The sequence below is a fragment of the Neolamprologus brichardi genome, chromosome 22 (assembly GCF_056152115.1).
Source record: "Neolamprologus brichardi isolate AB-2024 chromosome 22, ASM5615211v1, whole genome shotgun sequence".
In the NCBI taxonomy this organism is placed as follows: Eukaryota; Metazoa; Chordata; class Actinopteri; order Cichliformes; family Cichlidae; genus Neolamprologus; species Neolamprologus brichardi.
Window position 1 is genome coordinate 32,989,723 of NC_142124.1, and position 15,150 is coordinate 33,004,872.

Genomic DNA, 15,150 nt, shown 5'->3' on the forward strand with positions numbered 1-15,150 from the left:
CCCCATTGCAGATAGGAATGCCACTTTAGTGCCCAATGTTTTTTCATCAATGACTTTTTGGAACCAGGCGGCATGGTGGTTAGCACTGTTGCTGCACAGCAAGAAGGTCCTGAGTTCAATTCCAGGCCGGGGTCTTTCTGTGTGGAGTTTGCATGTTCTCCCCCCTCTCTGATGTAGCTTAGTGAAAACTCGCAGCACCTCCAACAGCAGCAAATGAATCAAGTCTGTTGTCTCTAAACATCCAAACATCCATAAAATATTCAGTTTTATTAACAAGGAAATAAACAAACCAAAAGCAGGAGCCGCTCACACAGGGAGGGGTAAACGTGAATCTCACAAATGTCACGGTCGCCTTTCCCCACAGACACAGACCGACTGTTAAACCTGTGAAAGCTGATTGAAGGAAAGATTCCTCCTGCTTTACCCTCCAAGATAAACAGTTAATTTTGCTGCTACAGTCTACAAACAAAGCAAGACCAAAGTCACACATCATAAAACAATGAAAAGCACACGAGTCTGTTATTATCCATCGTCCTAAGTAAACGTATATGAGCCAAATTCAGCCATTATGACTTTTCACACATGATCAGCAGAATTAAAATATTTAATGAAATCCTTTTAAAGGTGACATTGAGCTCAGTGCTTCACTGTTGCCTTTAAACGTTTACATCCACACATGTGGGGACAAAAAACCTCTTTTTGAATATAAATATGATGGACCGAGCAGCAAAGGAAACTTAGGCAAAGAAGATTTTTTTATTTAACACAAAAAGGGTTAAAACACACAAACCTAACTGAAGCTAACATAATGAAGTCCACAGAGTCCAGCTTTTGTTTGAACAAGTCAGTAAGAAAGACAAACTCAAGGCTTCATACAGTCGATAAATCACTCAAATGTCTCTTTGGAAAACTGTCGTGTGACCACATCTGGAGAGATTGATTAGTGTCACGGTCTGGCTGGCAGACCGTGGGGATATGGGGGAATGAGGACCCACAACGCATGGTTCTGCGATGCAAACAGTGCACTTTATTTACAGTGAAGGCTGTAAACACAATAACTCCCCGTTGCTCCCTTGAATCCTGTATGTGTGTGTGTGTGCTCCCCTCCGACGTCTGTGCTCGTGCTCCCCGCTGTTGTGTTCTCGCACACCCTGTGCGTGCTGCCGTTCTGGTCCACTCTTCCTCCTGGGGGGGAAACCACAAAAACAGCCATTAACACCAACCCTGGCGGGCATACACGAACTGCACCGTCGTGCACTGACACACACTAACTTGGGACGACAACTCAATGATCCCGCGCCAGCGAGAGCTCCAACATTCTCCTAAGTAGCTCCCCCCGACGAGCCCTGATCACCAACAGGTGTGAGGCAGGAACTTCAGGTGTGGCCAGTCCTCCTGCAGGGCCACACCCATCAGGCCTGCATGTGGCTGTTCTCCAGCCACACATGTAGGGGAGACCGGGGATAGTTGTAACGTGGGTCAGTTGTAACACTTCCAATTTCTCCAATCAGGGCTAAGTTTCAAATGATGTGATTCATCCTGTGCATGCCCAATTCAGTTCTGCTATCACATGTGAAAAATCAGCACATTTTGTCAAACACAGACAATTTAACAGAAAAAAAGTCATTTGTATGCCAAAAAGTAAGTTTTTCTACTTTATTTCAATTTCTAACAGCATTATCTGCTTTGCAGTTAAACTCATCAAACTTAAATTGTGTTATTTGTACGTCTATGGGGATATATTCTGTGTAGGTCTTTAGTGCTAATGTTTTAGCCGTTGGCTGTAATGTTAGCTAGTTCATGGCTATAGGAGTCTGGGTCAGTTGTAACAATAATGCAGATGTTACAACTTACCACACTATTACTTTAACTTATATTAAACAAGTTGGGGCAACGACATCAGCAGAGAGAGGTTCACTGGTCACCTTTGTATATGCGGTTAATGCCATTGGCAACACAATTCCTCCACTGTTTGTGTTCCCACACATACATGATGCAGACCACTGTGTCAGAGATGGACCAGTAGGAAGTACTGGTAGTGGAAATAAATCAGGATGGGTGCAAGAAACAGATTTCCTCATCTTTCTGAAGCACTTTGCAAACCACACCAAGGTAAGCCATGATAAACAGTAATGGAATTACGATGCTGGTGAACAACTACATTTTTTCAGCTTCATTGTTATGTTCAAAATTGGTGCAAGAGTTGTAGGTTATAATGCCCACTGAGCCAATGAGGCCAAACTCAAGGAAGACCAACCAAAATTAATGAAATATTCAGTTGCAGAAAATTCCATAATTTGTCTTTTTTGGGGGGTCGGAATATGTTCAAAAGCTCGATTTCTGCATTCTGTCACACACACACACACACACACACACACACACACACACACACACACACACACACACACACACACACACACACACAGCTACATAAGTGCATTCATGTGTTGAATAAAAAAGATCACATGTTAATGTTTTGTTAGTACCCTTATTTCATTGTGTTACATTTCACCCCAGGATATGTTACAACTAACCCAGACTATGGGGTTAATTGTAACATTTCACTCTTTGTGTTGGAGACCATACCATGCAATGGGTAATTGTGCTGCAGAGAAAATAGCTGCACTATTTAATAGCAGAGACATGTAAATACTTTGCATTACATTTTGAATCCACTACCTTAAAAGAGCTCCAATTTACAGACAGAAATGTCAAAAATGTTACAACTATCCCCGGTCTCCCCTACACACCCACACCCTGCCTATACATATGAGTGGAACACAGAAGCATAGTGCAGAAAAACACACATCCCCAAATAATAACAATAATAATAACAACAACAACAACCACAGTCAAAACTGCTCACGGACCCCCGAGTCCTCCAGAGCCAGGTCCGTGACAATTAGACACTATTTTAGGTCTGATCAGTAAATTGTTTTAAAAGAAGTTTGTTTCTTCATTGAACGTAGATTCATTGCTGGGATGTTACTGGTTACCAGTACACAGGAAATTAACCAGTACAAGTTGTTTTCCAGCAATACAGTTACTGTAAAATAAGCTTCTGACAGTCAGAATATGATTTGACTTGAGACACATCGACAGAGAGCAGAAAGTGTGTTTATACTGAAGGCAGGCCGACAACCATCCAAATTATTCCTTTATGTTAAGTTAGAAGCTGCTCAAGAACTCCAGGACCCCCTGGGAAGTCGGGATTTTTAGTAGGAATGAATTATATATTCATTTATAACTAGTCCTAAGAAACAGCGTTCAAACACCACACAGCCAGCTGGTTAGCTTCACGCTGTTCGAAGAGGCCGTGTAATATTAACAGGATGATCTTTCATCTGGTCTCTACTTCTATGAGTCATTTATGTGCTGGTCAGCACACCGACTCATGCGTCTGGCATAAATGATCTGATCTGCTATCATCTTCCTTTACTTTGCCCATAGAGCTGCAGGCAGGAGGACCTATTGGATTGACTTCAATTCAATTCAATTCAATTCAATTCAATTTTATTTATATAGCGCCAAATCACAACAAAAGTCGCCTCAAGGCGCTTCATAGATACAGAGAAAAACCCAACAATCATATGACCCCCTATGAGCAGCACTTTGGCGACAGTGGGAAGGAAAAACTCCCTTTTAACAGGAAGAAACCTCCAGCAGAACCAGGCTCAGGGAGGGGCGGCCATCTGCTGCGACCGGTTGGGGTGAGAGAAGGAAGACAGGATAAAAGACATGCTGTGGAAGAGAGACAGAGATTAATAACAGATATGATTCAATACAGAGAGGTCTATTAATACATAGTGAGTGAGAAAGGTGACTGGAAAGGAAAAACTCAATGCATCATGGGAATCCCCCGGCAGCCTACGTCTATTGCAGCATAACTAAGGGAGGATTCAGGGTCACCTGGTCCAGCCCTAACTATATGCTTTAGCAAAAAGGAAAGTTTTAAGCCTAATCTTAAAAGTAGAGATAGTGTCTGTCTCCTGAATCCAAACTGGAAGCTGGTTCCACAGAAGAGGGGCCTGAAAACTGAAGGCTCTCCCTCCCATTCTACTTTTAAATACTCTAGGAACAACAAGTAGGCCTGCAGAGCGAGAGCAAAGTGCTCTAATAGGGTGATATGGTACTACAAGGTCATTAAGATAAGATGGGGCCTGATTATTTAAGACCTTGTATGTGAGGAGAAGGATTTTGAATTCAATTCTGGATTTAACAGGAAGCCAGTGAAGGGAAGCCAAAACAGGAGAAATATGCTCTCTCTTTCTAGTCCCTGTCAGTACTCTTGCTGCAGCATTTTGGATTAGCTGAAGGCTTTTCAGTGAGTTTTTTGGACTTCCTGATAATAATGAATTGCAGTAGTCCAGCCTGGAAGTAATAAATGCATGAACTAGTTTTTCAGCGTCACTCTGAGACAGGATATTTCTAATTTTAGAGATGTTGCGCAAATGGAAGAACGCAGTCTTACATATTTGTTTAATATGTGCGTTGAAGGACATGTCCTGGTCAAAAATGACTCCAAGGTTCCTCACAGTGTTACTGGAGGCCAAGGTAATGCCATCCAGAGTAAGAATCTGGTTAGATAACATATTTCTAAGCTTTTCAGCGCCGAGTACAATGACCTCAGTTTTATCTGAGTTGAGAAGCAGAAAGTTAGTGGCCATCCAAGTCTTTATGTCTTTAAGACATTCCTGCAGTTTAACTAATTGGTGTGTGTTATCTGGCTTCATGGACAGATAGAGCTGGGTGTCATCTGCATAGCAGTGAAAATGTATGCTATGTCTTCTAATGATGCTGCCTAGGGGAAGCATGTATAATGTAAACAGAATTGGTCCTAGCACTGAACCCTGTGGAACTCCATAATTAACCTCAGTGTGTGAAGAGGACTCTCCATTTACATGCACAAACTGGAGTCTATTAGATAGATATGATACAAACCACTGCAGCACAGTACCTGTAATACCTACAGCATGTTCTAATCGCTCTAACAGGATATTATGGTTGACAGTATCGAATGCTGCACTAAGGTCAAGAAGGACAAGCACAGAGATGAGTCCACTGTCAGAGGCCATAAGAAGATCATTTGTAACCTTCACTAAAGCTGTTTCTGTGCTGTGATGAACTCTGAAACCTGACTGAAACTCTTCAAATAAACCATTCCTCTGCAGATGATCTGTTAGCTGTTTGACAACTACTCTTTCAAGGGTGTTTGATATGAAAGGAAGGTTGGAGATTGGCCTATAATTAGCTAAGACTGCTGGGTCTAGAGATGCTTTTTGAGTAAAGGTTTAACTGCAGCCACCTTGAAGGCCTGTGGTACATAGCCGATTATTAGAGATAGGTTGATCATATATAAGACTTGTGCTCTATTAAACTGAGGGGATGTTCAACACAGATGCTGTGCCCGGCCTGTGGTGTCCTTGCTCAGGGTATCATGTTAGGTTGAGCATCAGTAGCCAAGCGCTTCACCTCATCCTTGATCTCCCACTGTTTGATCCTCTGAGCAAAATAGTCGTCCGTGTGAGTCTGTGGGAAATGTCCCCCCCCCCCCCCCCCCCCGTTCTCCCACAGCTGAGCCACAGACCACACTCCATCCCAACTACAGCAAATCCATCGCACAATGTCATTAGAACAGTCGACTATAATGACTTAACAAACTTAACAAACTTCACTTTGTTTTTCCTTTTTGTATTGAACAAATACAGATACGATTCATTCTAGATTCAGACGAGCAAAACATCCTGTAGCTTTCACCATCAATCCTCTGTCGTCACGAAGCACCGTTTCCATTTGGAATAACTTTTTAAATATGATTTATACACATACGTGGCATAAGTGTTAGTCAGAAGTCATAATAATCTCCAATGACTTATTATTCATCATTTAGAGTAATATTACTATAATTATAAGTTGTGAATTATTCTAACTTTATCACAAAAATTATGAAGGTGAGTGTTATTAACCCTCTGTGGTCCACGGACACGCCGCACCTCCAAATCACACAACTGGTTTAAGCTGACACAGCAACAAGCTGCAGCCGCGCTGAGTCTTCAAAGTTTACACCAGCTTTTAAATTTAAATCCAGAGTTATGATAAAATATATATAAGCTTCCTTTTTTCTAAATACTGTCGCCGTGTGTGTGTTTTGCTGTTGTTGTTGTTTTAAGCGTTTTCTAAGAACAGTGCAAAAACGCACCTCTTTCCTATTGGTGGAAAAATGCACCATGTCAACCAATTAAAAAAAATCAACATGTGGGATTTGGTTGTTTTGGGAGAGAGACAGAGCGAGCGAGTGAGAGAGTTTTTAGATGTGGGAGATTTGTGACATTCAGTGTGGAGTGTATAGTTAGTGTGTTGTGTAGTCGTTGCTTTCTTTTGTGTGTCAGTGAGGGCACTAATGAATGTCACAAAGGCGCAGTGCAGCGTAAACACTGTCACTAAGTAGAAAACCAGCGGAGTGATACTCCTGTTGTCAGGCCTGCAGGTTTGTCCCTGTTCTTCTGTCGTTTGGTGGAAAAACATTTTTTACTGGCACACATTTGTGACGCCTGATTGTTCTCTCATTTTAGTTTTAGTCATATTTTTAAATGGTTGTACAAAATAAAAGAAAACAGCAGGTGTATTGGCTGCATTTTAGATAAATAGTTCTATGTGTTTACAAAATGTACAATTTATGTTTGCATTTCAAGTTATAAAAATAATTTAATCAACATGTCTGTTTTTTACAGTAAAAAAATACTACTAGGATTTTAAGTTTTTTTGCATGATTTCAGATCAGTAATATTAATGCAGTATGTCAGTGAAAAAAACATCTAAATTCAGACACGTGAGGTTGAGCTGAAAAGACACCAAGCAAGGCAGGAAAAAATAAAATGAAACAATTTGAGGGTGAAATACAAATAAACTCAAAAGGAGTCAAAAATACCCGGTTATATTTCAGACCTCAGAGTCCAACAAATCATGAAAAATTAGGTTTAAATTTTTGTTCATGACAGTGCAGATTTCTGACATTTTGTGTAATTTAAGCTGTAACAATGTGATTGTTTTCTAACAAAAAACAGTGAAACTTAAGTTAGACTTGTGTTTATAAATGAACCGCCCCATGTTGTGTAGCTTTCTGGATTTTATACTTATTGGGCTACATATTTATTTATTATACAGGCTATACAGGACATAACATCAAAACTCATGTTTTATGTAACTTAAGTGTGTAATTATGTGGGCTACAGACAATAATCAAGTTATAGATTATATTTATATGAAAAACGTGTATACTTACTGCATTTGAATCATTTTAACCACATGTAACCACCTGCATATGTGTGTGAAAAAAAGGCTTTGATTTCACCACCCCATTTGATTTCTTTGCCACCCTAAGAAAACTTCTCTAGATGCGCCCCTGCTAATAGATGCACAGATGACTTTTTTAAATAGAGCAACAAACTATTTTTCCAGGCTAAATTTAGATCTTCTAAATCAGTGAGATGTCATTTCAGGCTGAATGTCATACGTCAGAACAAGAAGCAGAATGTGTTTAAAGTGGTCGGTGGGTTCTTTTACACTTTTGAGAAAAGCTAATTGAGTCTAATAAGAGATTAAATGTCACGTTGAGGCTGTCATGTCATTATCTACTGGGATGTTAAAAACAATAATTAGTTGATCTGAGCACTAAATCAGATAAACATCTGAAAGATCACAGGGACTTTAAATAAGAGCCAGTTGGATGATGTATAAGAAATAAATTGTTAGAGTGGACAAGGTTAAGCATCAGGCTTTCAAATAAATGAAGAGCCTTGAAATGAAGATTGCTGCCGTTGCTGATAAGGTTTCTTAAAGGGACGCAGGCCAGGTTTTCCTTGGGCAAAAGACAGTGTGTTTATTTACAGTGAACAAAACACCAAGTGAATATACAATGTGCAGGGGGAAAGAGGGGTCCGGGTCTCCAGGGTCCGTGGGGAAACAGGTGCTCCACACTTACTGTACAAAATCCAACTCCTCTCCACTGCCGCTCCTCTTGTAGTCCACAAAAAGGTCCGATTAGAGGAATAGTCACAAAACTCACGGATGCAGATTGAGTGACGCTGATAGCTCAACAGTCCAGCGAAGACCAGTGTAGATCTGCCATCTTAAATAGTCTTGCAATCAGCTGGGATCGGCGACCGGTGTGGTGATGGGAGCAGGTGTGGGGGCCAGCAGCGGGAGCCCGCAATGAGCTTCGCCGCGGCGAAAGAGAGAGAGCCAGAGGGGGAGAGGGGGGAAGGAGAGAGCGAAAACAAAAACAAACATGTTGCCTAACAGAGAGTCGACCAGCGAGGCTCGGGGACCATGACAGTTACCCCCTTTTTGGCCGACCCTGTTGTCTACCACAGTTACCGGCCTTCTGGCCTTGTGACAGATCGACCAGGCCAAAATCAATCATAGGCAGCCCCCCACCCTGGGTTATTAACGTTATGGCAGGGAGTTCACTGTTGATTTTTGCAAGGTAGCCACCGAGTCTGGCTGGATAACACCTTATAGGGAGTTTTTTCTTCAAGCACCAAATGACCAAATGAAGAACCACTTAGCGTCATGTGATTAACCCAAGTCATTTTAAGGTTTAGTTTTCCTATAAGAACTATAAATCCCATCAGTCACCTTCTTCGCTATTTCCAGTTTTCACTTCTTATAATATCTTTATTCTCATTGTAACGAGGACAACAAAATTAAGTGCAGTTCCTGTGGTGTCAAGAGAAAACGTTTAAATGTAATTACAAAAGTAGAACACAGTCGTTCAGTATAATAAATAAAACCTTATTGCACATCCATTGCACTGTACCTGTCAGGTTGAATTGGAGGTGATTACGTGTAATTCAATGCCCTAAAAGCTCCGGGGTAGAAACTGATATTCAGTCTATTTGTCTTTGTTCTGATGCAGGAGGAACAGATGATGAGCAGAGTGTGAGGAGCCTTTTATGATGTTTCCTGCTTTCTGAGACAGCGAGACTAAGCAGTTCGTCCAGAGAGGCTAAAGACCAGCAGGTGTCCTCTGCACTGATGTGCAGCTGGAAAACCACATGCAGAGGCAGAAGCACAGGATGCTCTCGATAGAACATCGATAGAAGGACACCAGCAGCTTTTGTTATTTCTCCTGAGGACGCTCAGGAAATAAAGTTTCTGCCAAGCCTTCTTTGGTCATGTCCACACTAATTTATGTTTTTGTGTTTGTATTTGTTTTTGGTCAAGGAAAACTGAGCTTTTTGAAAATGCTCTTCAAAGTGGATACATTTGTTGCAGTGTGGATTGTGAAAATGGAAGCTTTCGTTTTAGTCATATGATGCAGTCATGACGGCGCTGTACAGCAGTTGTTTTGTTTTTTCCCATTTTTCAAAGAAAGCCCCGTTAAAGATTAATATCAGTTTGCTCCACAACGCTTTTCTTCAGAGAAGACCGAATGTTAATTTGTTTTGGTCTCCCAGTCTATATTTTCACTCACCTTTGCAACTTTGTCCTCTTGTGTTTCTCACAGCGACAACTCCACCTCATAGTCAATTTGTTTGAAAAACTCTGTGCTTTTCCTCAACATTTTGCCGCGACGTTTCAAAGAGCAGGAAAGTAAATAAATGGCAGACTGAAATGTCACAGGTCAAATTGTTTTTCACACATGCACAGTACAGGAATGTAAGCGTTTTCAGTCTCTCAGTGTGGGTGAACAACTCTTCAGAAATTATTGAAAACAATAGTATGGACGCGGTGCATTTTAAGATGAAAACGCCGTTTTCAAATTTATCCGGATCAATGTAGACGTTCCCAGCTCCGCTGTGTTCACACCCCAGCGGGGTCCGAGGAGCCGCACCAGCCGTCTTCTGTTCCTGCTGGAGGGTCCGAGGGCCCTGTCCAGCAGTCTGTCTCTGCTGGAGGGTCCGGAGAGCAGCTAGACCCATCTTTGGTCTCCGCGGGAGGTCCCGAGGGGCCGCTTCAGCCGTCTGTCTCCGCTGGAGGATCTGGGGAGCCGCTCCAGCCATCTTCTGTCTCCGCTGGAGATCCTGAGGGGTCGCCTCAGCCATCTGTCTCTATTGAAGGCTCCAAGGAGCCCGCCCAGCCATCAGTTCCACAATCAGTGCCACCTTCTTCAACCACCGCAGTGCAACTGTGAGCTGCCCATGAGTCTCCCATCCATGTTCGGTTCAGCCTGCACGTAAACGTACAGCTCCACACCAGGACACACTGGTGTGGACCAGGCCACACTGGTCCACACTTCATGGGCGCCTTCAGAACTGTCTGGCCACCGCTGCTTTCCGTGCGGTCAGCCTCTGAATCTGCCTCGCTCTGCTCTGTGACGGACTGTCCCCTGAGTTCCAGTGTTTACTACTCTGGTTTGGACCACTTCATGAGCTCCAGTGCTCCTGGTGGACTTTTCTTTTTGTTCTGGACTAAGTCCATCCGTCCTGGCCCCCCACTTTACTCCACTTTACTCAGCCCAGCAACTATTTTTCTGGTCCCCCAAGGCCAACGCTGCCTTTGCTAATCTCAAGGAACTTTTGCTCCCATTGGATAACCCCTGCTGAGTGAAATAACAATGTCCAGGACTGCAAGCTACTTGGGAGGAGTGACGGTACTGGTTCGAGGAGGCCTCACAACCCGTTGTCATAAACACTTAACATATCTCAGAACTGCAATACTCAATACCTGCCAAGCTTGCTGGTCCTTGTCTTTTGGTTGTTTCAGTTTCACCATTTCCTATTGTCCAGGCTTTAAGAATGTCAAGCCAGAAGCCCTCTCTTGCCAATTCTCTGCTAACAACGATCCATTGGAGCCTGAGAACATCCTTTTCTCCAAATTCACAGTGGGGTCCCCAACAAAGGAGTCCATTTAGCGAGCCCTACATGATGAGCCTGACCCTGGTACCAGCCCCTCAACTGGAACTATGTTGCAACTGCAACCTGCTCCAGAGTCATTCACTGGGCTCACTCAGCCAGGTTCAGATATCACCCTGGGGTGAGTAGGACCACCATGTTCCTCTACTGCTGTTTCTGATGGGGGTCGGTAGAAAGGGATGTGAGAGACTATGTGGCAGCAGTTCGATCTGTGTCCAGAATAAAAGTAACCCAGAGTGCCCATCTGGTCTGCTACAAACCTTGTCAACACTACATAGACTATGCTCACATATATCCCCAGACTTTGGTTGTTTTGCTGTTGGTAATGTGTAACATTCCATCAGTAGTTGACAGGTTTTCCAAGTCCACTCACTTTATTCCCCTAGAGAAATTGTCCAGTGCTGTGGAGAACGCTAAACTCTTAATCAATCATGTTTTCAAGCTGCCATTGCTACAGAAAGAGAGTCTGATTGGAGTCCCCAATTCATCTCTCAAGTATGGAAAACTTTCACAGCACTTAGAGCCAAAGCATGTCTCAGCTCGAGTTTTCATTCACAAACCAATGGTCAAACAGAAAGGCTAGTGTGTATACAGCAACCATGTGCGGAAGAAGAGTGTCAATAAAGTATGCTGAGAAGCATTCAAATGTGGACCGGTCTGCTGTGGATCTATTACAAGCACGAACTGGAGACGGCTCTCCGTTGTGTCACCTCCAGGAACCCATCTTCCTGGTCTACACAGCTCTCCTGGATCAAACGCACACAAAACTCTCTCACCTTCTCCGCTACAGTCTTGTCTTCCTTTGAGGCATCTATAGGCTACCTGCCTTCACGCTTCCCATCAAGACTAACCTCACCGTGCCCTCCTACTCCCAACCGCCCGCCTGGCTCATCAACCTATGCATCTACCCTGCCCTTCTACATTGTTTCTTCTGGTGCATTGTTGAAGTGATACATTGTATGTGGTAAGGAAAAGCAGCAGTCCACTGGTTTTATCATGTTGCTGTTTGTAAAGTGAAATAAGGGGCATGTTGTCATGGTCCTGGGTGTTTCCCAGTGTTTTCTGTTTAACCCTGGAGAACCCAGGGGGTCAAATTTGACCCCCTGGGTTCTCCAGGGTTAAGTTCAGCTCATTCTCCTGTGTTGCCAAGAACTGGCTGCTTTAAAGACAGTAACTCTCTCCAAGGATCTACTTCGCCTGAGTCACCGCCGCTGCCTTCCACCCGGGCGGTCTCCAGATTTACTTCGCCTGTGTTGCCGCCATTGCCTGTACTATACTGTTTTCCCCTCCGCTCCTGTGCTACTGACCTCCCGGCCTGCAGAACCGTATGGACTTCTTTGCTGTCAGCCCCCAGGCCGACCCCCTGAACTGTGTTTGGACTGTATTTGTGAGCTCCGGTGTTTTCTGTGGACTTGTTCCTCCATGCTGTTCTCCCTGCTGGTCATTTCCCATGTTACCTCCGCTTTTCCTTCCCCTCACTGCCTGCGTTTTGGGTCCTTATTAAACTCCACACGGCTTGCCCCGCTGGCTGTGACACATGTGCCTCTCCTTGTAAATACAGAGTCATCCACCCCACATCATCAGCACTCCAAAGTGCCTTGAAGACTGTACAATTTGTACCACCAAAGGTTCATGCAGATTTTAAAGATGCAGTGTTTGGCCAATTCAAAAAGAAATTCACATTGAAAACCAACAGATTCCTTCTGTTTCATGTGAACAGTTGCATTATTATACTGAAGAAATTTGACTCTTGTAAAGATGGGAAAAATCCTAACATGATATCAAGTATAATACATTACCTCAAGATCTCAGGCCTCTGGTAGAGAAGCTGAGCTTGAAGGATACAGTACCTATCCATCCATCTATCCATCTCTGTGTGTGAATCAGAATCAGAAAAACAAAACATTATTAATCTTGAAAGGAAATTATGTGGTTACAGACTGAACTCAATTAAATAATATAGTATATTACAAAGCTACAAAATATAAGCAATAGCTCTAATATATGCAAATAACTCAATTATAAATATTCAGAATATTACAGAGATTAAATATATATGATTCAAATTTTACTGTAAACTGTAAAAACTTCAAACTTTGTTATTTGTTATTTTCACTATACCGGATGGACAAAAGAGTGTAACTGTTGCTTTCACACATGATTTTAAAAAAGAAGAATTATCCAATTCATACAAATAATGCAATCTTATAATAAATCCACAAACACATTTGAAAATTATGACCAGTGCATTCATTTAATATCAAATCATTGATCATAAAAAAATGTATCTGGGTTACCTCTTATGCAAATTATAATTTAATCAGAATCATTAATTATTGTAGTGCTACCCACTACACTAATGTGGTTAATGTGGGTAGCACATTAATTAGTGGAAAGTCCACAAAGTCCAGCAAAGGTCACTTAGTCAGTTCTAGCTGGAGATACACATCACCTTTGGGGTTATGTCTGGAAGGGCGTTGGAATAAAACTGCCAATCAAACATGCAGAGTTACCTGCTGTGGTGACAAGAGTGCAGCCAAAAGTAGCTACAAGCTAAACTACACCAAAGTCACTGATTCATGTCTGTCTCTTCTGCTTTTGCTGAATCACAACACTGTCAAAGGTCAAAGAAGTAAATCCTCTATTTTGAAAGCAACATTACAAAGGTGATTGATATAGCAAGAGAAGGAATGCACTATAGATGAACAGATAGTGTCAAAAACAACCTTGCCATTCCAAGTAATAGTTTAAAAAAAGTAGCTACTGCACTGACAGTATTGTTAGTTATTCTGATCTGGGTAGTTTGCAGGTCAGACCAACGCTCCAGTGCCATTCCATTGGGAAAAGCAAGGAAATTAAAACTACAAATCATGGCTCAAGAGTTGGGAGTTCGCCTTGTAATCGGAAGGTCGCCGGTTCGAGCCCCGGTTTGGACAGTCTCGGTCGTTGTGTCCTTGGGCAAGACATTTCACCCGTTGCCTACTGGTGGTGGTCAGAGGCGTCCCAGGTGTGTTAATGGGTGGATGACAGGTTGTGTAAAGCGCTTTGGGGTCCTTAGGGACTAGCAAAGCGCTATACAAATACAGGCCATTTACCATTTACCAAAGTAAAGTGATCACTCTCCTTTCACCTCAGACAACACTGTCAAAAAGCTTCTGGCCTGTCAGTCAACATGTGCATCAATCCTTTACATTACTGCCATCTTGTGGCCACAGTCAGATATTGTTGCTGAAAGCTGCTCTTCTTTTAATCTCATAGAAAACTGCAGCTCTCTGCGTTTTGAGGACATGTCCGTCTCTTGTTTGGCTGGAGCTGGGCAACCTGAGATGCCTACTGCTTTCTTCTGGTGATCTGTGAAGGGGCTTTGCATATAAACTAGCCTTTGACAATAAACTGATGAGAGAGTAGTGGGAGGCAACTCTTTTTATTAATTTAGCAATGAAAGCTGCAACCATGACGAGTGGACGGCAGCTCTGACGTCTAATAAAACAGACAGGCTCAGCAGCCCTTTCACATTAGTAATTAATACTAGTATTAGTATTAATTTCATGTGGGTTGAGATGTGTTTTATTCCTTGTTGTGTGCATATTATATGCAAGGAATAGTTTTCAACTAATAATAAATCATTTGTGCTAATACAGTAGATATTTACTTAACTATAGTTGTGATACTTTTTCACGACCTGCATGGACCCTGACAATGTGTTCCTCGAGCTCCTAGTTATTACTGAGTAAATGGGTGCGTTGTCCTACTTGAGGAAGGTTGTATGGAAGAGGATTAGGGCCACAGGGAAAAAGTGGGCAGGTCTTTTTTTTCTTCTTTTCCAGAATCCTGATGAAAAAGTCAAAATTCTGACTTTTTCATCAGAATTATTTTCTCTCAGAATTCTGAGATTAAAGTCAGAATTCTGACTTTTGCCCACTTTTTTTTCTTTCGGTGGCCCTAATCCTCATCCGTAAGGTTGCCATGGAGGATTACAACAGTGTTTAGTTGAGTGTTCATGTTAAGGCGATATCTACATGATGCTGAGACCTGAAGGTTTCCCAGGAAAAATGAGGAATGAGATTATCAGTGTTTTTCACTTTAACTGTTTAATGCTGTGGCTGATGTGTGTATTTTACCGTTGTAGGTAGTTATGCACAAATGTACTGCACATGAAGATGTGACCAAAGTTATTTCCACTCAAAAAATGACATTTTTAAGCCATTGATATTGACAAAATCATCCAGTCAAGGATGGTAAAAGGATTTTCCTGATCTTGTCAGTGTGACATAGGCTAGTGCTGGATGCTTCA